General features: G+C 40.1%; 1 protein-coding gene across 2 annotated transcripts in view; it reads right to left on the bottom strand.

The window, feature by feature from the left end:
* The window catches only part of GLI3 (GLI family zinc finger 3), a 207,140-nt gene that overhangs the window by 198,401 nt on the left and 814 nt on the right, over positions 1–7,925 (bottom strand). The gene's annotated exons all lie outside the window — the stretch shown is intronic.

The following is a 7,925-nucleotide window of genomic DNA, read 5'->3' as shown; positions in this document are numbered from 1 at the left end:
AAAGAGGCTTGACAGAATCAAATAGGTGGATTTGTAGCTTGAAATTGAAAAGTACCCCAAGTTAAGAGACACAACATGTATTAATACAATCTTTCCAAATTCATTACTATCTTCTGCCTTTTCCTTGTTACTTTCCTTTGATTTCTTTCCCCCCAATAAAGAATGAAAAACAACTAGACCTAAAGCCTGGTTAATGACGATCTGATCTATTCCTGATAGGTTAAATAGCTTGTGGCAACATTAAGGGAGGATCACAAACACAAAGGCAATCAGCTAGGCAAACCAGTGCTATTAGCATCCTCGTGATTAAGATCCTAAGTGAGAAAATATTGTGGCGTACACTGAACTACTGATTGATGCTAATAGTTGCTTGACTCCAGGGGAATTATATATTTGCTTATGTATTTCTGCTACAGATAACTCAGCTACCTAAAAGTTCTGAACATATTTTAAACAAATACATACAATTGTATAAATAAGCAACACTTTCTACTGAGGCAGCACCTCTTTTGCTTTAAATACACATCAACCACACCGCTTTACAAGTAGATTATATCTGCTTTTGTTTTCGGATTTAAAAAGCTGATAAGATAACCCCAATTAAATGTTTTTACTATTACTTCAACAGATTAAACTCTGTATATAAATAAAACAGATTTCTGCCAGGAAAGAGATGATTCATTTTCATACTCAGTAAATAGAACTTACTGGATAACAACACTGAAGGATTTAGGTCGAACTGCCCATCTCCAACTACTCTATCCCTCACAGAAGCTGCTCTTTGGGAACATGCTATACAAAGCTGATGGAGACAGAGCCCAGTCTTAGTGTTTTTACAATTCAGATATGATATATCCTCTGAGGTAAAATTTTACAATCAATTCACTGAATGAAAGTCTTTACAGTAAGGAACTGAACTTTAAAATTAAGAAAAACAAACAACCAACCCCATAACAAAAACAAAACAAATCAAGTCATTAACTCTGCATTTAAGCATTTGTTCTTTTTATCACATGGTCTTGGGTTTCCTTACTCCTTTTTTGACTCTCTTACAAACTATCTAAACACAATGGAAAGAATAAAGTTTATTTCTTAAAAAATAGAAAGTGCTATATATCTTTCAAGTCTCCAAACACTTTAATATATTTGGGGACAGGGGGGTGTGTCTAAAACTAATAATGCACTTACCCTGAGAAATCAGAACTCCTTCCAATTAAACTGCCTAATATTGCTCAGAAACTCAGAATAAGCTGTTACTGCTTGTTTTGCAATCCTACTTGTTCTTGTGCTTCAAATTCTGCAGCAGGAAAAACTCTAATAATTATGTCAAAGTAAGATTAGCCGTAGAAGAATTAGCACAGGGGGGTAGGAAAAAATTCTCCTGTGGACTGTACTCTTTGTAGCAATAGGTTACAATGAGGGGCACTACTTCGAACTTCCCTACCTAGTCTACACTCTGTTTTTGCCCCTGTCTTTCTTCAGGAATTCAGCAGCAATAAATCCAAAACAAACTTAAGCAACAGTGCAGTGACTTCCTTTGGCAAGACATTTGTTTTATGAAACCTGGATTTTGGTTCATTCATAGAGTCAGGATCTGAAAGGCCAGGAATATTCTGAGAGAGCAGCGAGGGGGACAACAGCAAGAAATGCTGTATGGATAACGTAGTCTATGACTTCCTCTGCTGATACTGTTCCTAGGATACTTATGCTGACAGTACAGGCTGCTTTCACCTTTGCCTTTTTGTTTTTGCCTTCTTAGCTTGGTAAAGCAAATTACAAACATCTGCAATGGATGTGCTTTGCACCTCTCAGTCAAGTAAGAAGTCACTATAACTTCGACAGAAAAATGCAGAAATACTCTCATTTCAAGCACTGGAGCTCAACATTCCAGTGAAATGACCACTTTCTTTACACTTTTTGCTTTATCTCATCAATTCCAACAGATGAAAGATTCCTTAGAAACAAAACTAGATCTATATATCAATGTCAATCTATACAGGAACTGAGCTCAAGAAGAATGTACTTAATGTACATCTATTGCAAAGATGTGCCTTCTGTTCCCAACTTATGATATGCAAATGAAAGAAGAAAAGACTGTATTCCATATTTTACAATTAGCATTTTAAAACAAGATCAAAGGAATCAAGTAGAATGTTTTTGAAAGTGCCATGTTTTGATCACAGTCCCATTCCTGGAAGCCTGTTTATCTCCTCAGCATACTCTCAGGTTAAGGGATACCTTCATCCACAGTTTCATGTTCTAACCCAACATGGATAATTTAGCACGTAAAAGAGCTAGGAAATCTCCATATAACCAGGAAGAACTTAAAGTGTGAACGGTACTTTATAAAACTTTATCTTCAGCTTTTATAGTTTACTTTAAGTTTTACACCTGTCTCCTAATAGCAGGAAAACTGCATTACGATTCCTTCATGTTTTTGTTACTGGACAAACAACGGCACAACTGAACTGAACAGCTGCATTACAAATGCACAATCCTCAATCCACTGTCCTTGTTAAAATAATGTAATCACAGAATTATACAGCTGTATTATTTACCTAGAAAAAACATCCATAGTGAACTGAAGAGCCAATCAGCCAAGACCAAACTATGTCCTGCTAGTTAAGAATCAGTAGTGCTAGGATTTCATTTTAATATACATGGTTCAGAACAGCGTACTGAACTGACACTAACTTGATCTGTGTTTCTGACTCTTCAGTTTCAGGTATTCATACATCTTATCTAATGAAGGCTTCATTCTCTGGGCAGCTGGATGATGTATTCTTTACACGCAGTTGATTTTCTTGACATTAACAGATTTGTATGCAAAGAAAACAGAGCCTCATACAAAGCGGCAAACATTACTAGGGGAGGTTCAGCTCTAAACCACCAAAAGGTCTGTTGGGTACTTTACCCTAAACTAAGTATCAGACACCAAAAAAATGCAGCAACATCTTGAGCATCAGAAAAAAATAAACAATAAATTTTTAAAAAGGCGTAATCATCTTGATAATCAGTGTAAAAAATCATTTGACATTTGAGTGGCAACTTCAGCTAAGAAAATTATTCAATCAGATCTCCTTGTAGTGCATTCTGATATTATCAGTTCTGACATGGAACAACTATTTAGAGACAAACACATTCTATCCCAATTACTTTGTCCCTTGTTGTAATCTAAATAACCTTGCAGGGGTTTTTAACATCAATATACTGTCTCATTTCTTATTTTGTTCTTAAAGAGAAAAACCAACTCTTCAGGTCAGCAGCCAATTTAATACACTTTCAAGGTAAGGCAGGTACAATTTACATGTACAGAGTACACCACAACAAAACCACAGTATGATGCCAGCACAATCTTTAAGAAAGTTTTCCCCTAAATCTCTCAGAAAGGAGCCTTAAAAGAAAGCAGGGATTAGAGTGAGCTGGAAGGTAGGGAGGGGACTTACCTCAAAACCAGCCAAGCGGAAATCAGAGCAGTAATTCTACCAGTCGGCAGAGTACACTTTTAGAGCTATAATGGTGAGAAGAAGTGCTGGGCAGCATTGCCTGAAGGCAGCACTAATACACTGCTGACTAATGACTGGGCCATGCGGACAATGAATTTGGGGGTTGAAAATCAACAGAAACCGTGCAGTACCTTGACAAATGGGCTTTCAAAATTTCATTCACTGAATAACCTTTAAGCACAAAATTGGCTCAAGTTCTCTCGGGAATAATATGAGACATGTTGTTGGACAATAAGTATTTTCCTTTTTAATTAAAACTATTACACCGAATACATAAACATGATTATAGTGAATAAAATATAAGAGTTAACTATTTAGCACCTGGAAAAGACCAGACTCTGAATGTGAGGGGCAATCCCATACGTTCAGAAGGGTCAACAAATCCCAGGGTCAACCACCTGATTCACTCAAATTCACTCTTGGCAGAATATATTTTCCCTTCTTTGAGATGTAAAGGAGAACAAGAACTTCAAAGGTATGTTTAATGAGCTGCTACAAACACAATTGGTTAAAAGAGGCTCAGAAATTATGTACTAAAAGCTGCATTGTGCTTAGAATTACAACTGAAAAAGTCTCCTTTTAAAGAGCCCGGTCAAAGTCAAGCCCCATAAAACAAATCAAGCCTCGTATAAACTTTGTCACCTTGTGTACTGACAAACACATTGAAACAACAGAATCCCTCTTTAAAGGAGCTCCTTTTTTTTTTCGGTGCAACTCGACTTCTAATTTGAAAATAGCAATTTTGGCTCTTTTTACAGACAGAATGAAATACCTAAAGTGTCCCTAAATTAACAAGTACCACTTGCCATAGACAGCATCGCCCTTAGCAGCTCCTAAAAACTTCAGAAAAGGATCTTAAAACAGGAAGCTTAGTGAGCTCATAAAACTGTTGTTGGAGCCAGGAACACATAGCATATTTAATCTGCAAACTGTGAGAGTCTACAATGATTTCAGCAAGATCTGAGGCATGCCCTCAAGGTTTGCTGGGATCTGGGATTAGGGAGTTGATAAGAACCCTCTACTGCCCATGGACATGTTTTTCTTCTGCAGTTAAACACAAATGCATAGAGACGTTTGACTGCTGCTTGGCGTTACTGCTCAAGTTATATAAAAGCTTTGCAGCTCCTTTTGCTGTCAATATATCAAAGTTTAAAAAAAATCATCAAAGTGTGAAATTTCATTTAAAGTCTGCCAGTCTACAGCTCTATTTCACAGACCTATCAAATAAAAGTAAAGATGAAAAATGCACTGAAAGAACTTGAAAAGTTTGCAGCAGCACCCATGCCCTATTTTTGTTTATTCTGTCTCATTTTATTTGATTTTAAAGTATAACAAATCAATTCCCTTATAAAAATGACAGAGTCTAAAGGGAGGATGTCTATAAAACCTGTGGTTAAAAGACAACTTGAAATCATTATTACAGCTGAACCTTTTGTTGAATAAGAAGCTTCCTCTGTAGCCATTTTAGCATTTTAATTGCCTAACTGCAAGTTGGCAGAAAATATCTTGAATCTTCCAAAACAACCAGAATTACTAGAGAATATGAGTGCCAGAAAAACTAAAGCTTTCTTCAAAGTATTCTTTAGCTAGGGATTTACAACAATTGCATAAAGAAGAAAAGCCTGACTTTTAAGGTAATCTACTATAGTCTAAAAGCATTAACATTCCATTACTAAGGTTTTCCTGAGGATTTCATGACTCGTTGATTCACTTTTCCTTCAAGTCTGCTTTTTCTTTGTACATTTCTGTCTCCATATAGTTGAACACATGCAACACTGATCATTAAAATGCCTCCTTCCATAACTCCAAATAAACCCTGCTTTAATAGCCCTCGAATTCCTTATTTATCAGGCAACGATGACTAACTTTTCACTAACACTCTGCAACATAAAAATATGCCATTCTTTTCTCTAAGATGCAGAATAAAATTCAAATACACTACAGGAGTGCAGGTAATTTAATCAGCCTTCCCCAAAACGAGGCAGGAAGTGTAACTGAAACTTTCATGGGTCAGTATCAGTGCATACATTTATCTTGTTAAAAAGTCAAGTAATCTATCTGCAAGATGAACAAATTATAACGATGTCTCCAAACTTGAGCGTTTTGGTTTTTCCAACACCGTTCAGAAAAAAAAAAAACAAAAAAACATTTATAACCATTGATACTTTTATTTCTTAGCTACAAACTGGTCTGGTGTTTGAAAACAAACAATCTTTCACAACTGATGATTATGTACAGCAGTAAAACACTTTCTTGGCCACTGTACACCTTCTCAAGCCAAAAATGTTACTCCACTTATGCAGGAAAATGCAGGTGATGTCTTTGTTTTGCAGTACTTCTACAGAAAAGCTCTGGAAAACAGCGTGTCCTGCTGAAAACCATATGCTACTATCAGAAGGCAAGAGTGCATTCATTCGGGCACCTTAAGCCATAGTTTTGCTTCCACTGCTGCTTAAAAGAATACACATACACTGAGAGAGTCCTTTTCTTACTCATTCTTCCTACTCATTCAAACTCATATAATCCTGCTTTTAAAGAAATAATCCCCTGTCCTTAAAATAGCCTTCTCTCATAGTTACTATTATTTATGCTCTTAGCATTGGGCTATACACAAAACTGAAAGTATTTACATACTAGCTAGTTATACCCAAACCTTCATTATATAAACAAACTCTCAAGAGGCTGCCTACAGTTTACACTGCTAAACTCATTCACCATTACTTTTAATATATATTTCCACGACTGAAATACAGTGGTGTGAACATGGCAATTTTTACATTTTAAGGTTACTTTACTTTTAAAACACTGCATTTGTCTTCCTTCAAAATAATCATGACATATATAATTAAGAAACTGTCAGATCATTATTAATTTTTAATAAAGGACCTAAATGAAATAATTATAGAAATCAATCAGTGAGGCACCTTTCCAAATTATAATGCAATTGCACAAATATTCAAACTACTTAAGGCCAGTTCTGGCATATTTCTATCCATAATCTCGTTGAACACATGAAAAACAATTTTGAAACACAGAGAAACCTAGTGATTTCTCACTATTCCAGCAACTTAAAACGATTTCAAAACAGATACCTACAGCACAGAGAGAGAGAGACAGAGAGGCAGCCGTGCCCTCCTAAAAATGTTTGTTGGTTTAATCAGCTACATATCTCAAGGCCTCTGGAAAATTTCGCTTCCAAGTTTTTCTGTAGCACGCACACAAAAGAAACGAAGTCTGCACGCTGAAGCTTAAGAAATCATGTTTATTGAGCCTTGGAAATGAAGCGGGAAGTAGCAGGGGCGCGACGAAGAGGAGCATTTTGCAGTGGGCTGCTACTTAATGCTCCTTTAGTGAAGCAGCCTCTAAAACGTGACACTGTGTATCAAACGGACAGCTATCCGTACCTCTGACTAAAAGGCTCTTTGAGATCCGTACAGTCCATCATTTCAAACTGAAGTGGCAGCTGGAAAATGTGGAACAGCTGGCAAGGAGCTGGGAGAAAATGTTTTACATAAATATATCTACATACAAACTGGCAGAAGGCCACGGACACCGTACCCGCAGGACCAGATAAAAACTACGCACCAGAGGGTTAAAAACAAAACTGGGGAGTGAGATGGGGAGCGGGGGGGCGTGTGTTTCCTTTTACCTTTTCTCTTCACGTGGTGCGCGGCTTGGGGAGCGGGCGCTAGCAGCTGCGGGCCCGTCCGAAGGCGCGGGAATTGTGCCAACACCCCACCGACTTCACGGGACAATCGGAACCGCGGCGGACACGCGCTGCTCCCACCCTCCAAAGTTGGGCGGTGCACGGCCGGGCCGCGGTGCCGGCCCGGGGCGGCTCCGAGAGCTCCCGTGGGGCGGCCGCCCTGGGCAGCGTGGGGGCTCGGCGGCAGCGGCGGCAGGTACGTACCCACTTGGGCGAGAAGTTCTTTGTTTCCCCGGCTCTACTCCGGGCCACTTTCTTGTCGTCTCCCAGTGCTCCGGCCCCGCTCCCGGCCCCCTTCCCGCTTCCCTAACTTGGAGGCGGGGGCCCGGGGGGACCGAGGTGTCTAACCCCCAAAATGGCTGTCACGGAGCGCGGGAGCCGAGGCGCGGGGTGCGGGGCCAGGCGGGGGCAGTCCCCGCTCCGGGCCGGGCCGGGCTCGTCCCGCGGCAGAGCTGCCGATGTGCGGGCGACAGCTGCTGGTTTATTTCCACTCCCTTCTTTCTCCTCGGCCCTACTCCCCGAGCGACTCCCGGGCGTTTTCACGCCCGTGTGGCGGGAGGCCGGCACAAACTTCGCAGGGGGAAAGGCGAGAGGAGCGGGAAAGAATCCGCTGTCACATCTGGCGGAGCGGAGGCGCGCCCGGGGGGGCCGTCGTTCCCTCCGGCTGCTCCCTGCGAGGAAGGGCACGGTCGGGTCCCGGTCGGGAGAGGGGC

This window comes from Parus major, chromosome 2 (assembly GCF_001522545.3).
Source record: "Parus major isolate Abel chromosome 2, Parus_major1.1, whole genome shotgun sequence".
Taxonomy (NCBI): Eukaryota; Metazoa; Chordata; class Aves; order Passeriformes; family Paridae; genus Parus; species Parus major.
Note: the sequence above shows the minus strand (reverse complement) of the source record. Positions and strands in the feature narration are given on the sequence as shown.